Source organism: Asparagus officinalis, chromosome 3 (assembly GCF_001876935.1).
Source record: "Asparagus officinalis chromosome 3, Aspof.V1, whole genome shotgun sequence".
Lineage (NCBI taxonomy): Eukaryota > Viridiplantae > Streptophyta > Magnoliopsida > Asparagales > Asparagaceae > Asparagus > Asparagus officinalis.
The window spans coordinates 44,852,934-44,854,159 of record NC_033796.1 but is presented as its reverse complement, the minus strand read 5'-3'; positions in this window follow the sequence as shown (position 1 = coordinate 44,854,159).

The following is a 1,226-nucleotide window of genomic DNA, read 5'->3' as shown; positions in this document are numbered from 1 at the left end:
GTTAATCCGAAAGTATAGCACGTTATATTAAGAGTATAGCACGTTAACCTGTAAGTATAGCACGTTAATATTAAAGTATAGCACGTTAATCTGTAAGTATAGCACGTTAACCTGTAAGTATAGCATGTTAATCTATAAGTATAGCACGTTAATATGAAAGCATAGCACGTTAATATGAAAGTATAGCACGTTATATTGAGAGTATAGCACGTAGATCGGTAAGTATAGCACGTTAAAGTATAGCACGTAAATCCGAAAGTATAGCACGTTAATCTGTAAGTATAGCACGTTAATATGAAAGTATAGCACGTTAATATGTAAGTATAGCACGTTAACCTGTAAGTATAGCACGTTAATATTAAAGTATAGCACGTTAATATGAAAGTATATTACGTAAATCCGAAAGTATAGCACGTTAACCTGTAAGTATAGCATGTTAACCTGTAAGTATAGCACGTTAATATGAAAGTATAGCACGTTAATATGTAAGTATAGCACGTTAACCTGTAAGTATAGCATGTTAATCCGAAAGTATAGCACGTTATATTGAGAGTATAGCACGTTAATCCGAAAGTATAGCACGTTATATCGAAAGTATAGCACGTTATATCGAAAGTATAGCACGTTATATCGAAAGTATAGCACGTTATATCAAAAGTATAGCACGTTATATCGAAAGTATAGCACGTTATATCGAAAGTATAGCACGTTATATCGAAAGTATAGCACGTTATATTAAGAGTATAGCACGTTAAGGAGTACGTATAGCACAATATATCGAAAGTATAGCACGTTAACTTGTAAGTATAGCACGTTCGCCTGTAAGTATAGCACGTTAATCAGTAAGTATAACATGTTAATATTTCTGTAAGTATAGCACGTAAATCCGAAAGTATAGCACGTTAATCTGTAAGTATAGCACGTTAATATGAAAGTATAGCACGTTAATCTGTAAGTATAGCACGTTAATATGAAAGTATAGCACGTTAATCTGTAAGTATAGCACGTTAATATGAAAGTATAGCACGTTAATATGAAAGTATAGCACGTTAATATGAAAGTATAGCACGTTAATATGTAAGTATAGCACGTTAACCTGTAAGTATAGCATGTTAATCCGAAAGTATAGCACGTTATATTGAGAGTATAGCACGTTATATCGAAAGTATAGCACGTTATATCGAAAGTATAGCACGTTATATTAAGAGTATAGCACGTTAAGGAGT